Below are 247 nucleotides of genomic sequence, written 5' to 3' on the forward strand. Positions count from 1 at the left end.
TTCTAATAAATACAGAATCTTATACTTAGGATTAGGAGTATAAATATAAAATGATGACTATACTTAATTGGTCAAACTTTATTTATTATTTAAGTATTTTATAATAATCAAGTTTGACTTAATATTATGGTATGTTAGTAAAATAAAAAGGAAAAATTACCTAACTACACATCATTTATTATTATATTTTCTTATTTTTTCTACCATTTCAAAAAATAACAAAAATTCCCTTTTTTGTTTCCATCAA

The sequence above is a fragment of the Solanum tuberosum genome, unplaced genomic scaffold (genome assembly GCF_000226075.1).
Source record: "Solanum tuberosum cultivar DM 1-3 516 R44 unplaced genomic scaffold, SolTub_3.0 scf00132, whole genome shotgun sequence".
Taxonomy (NCBI): domain Eukaryota; kingdom Viridiplantae; phylum Streptophyta; class Magnoliopsida; order Solanales; family Solanaceae; genus Solanum; species Solanum tuberosum.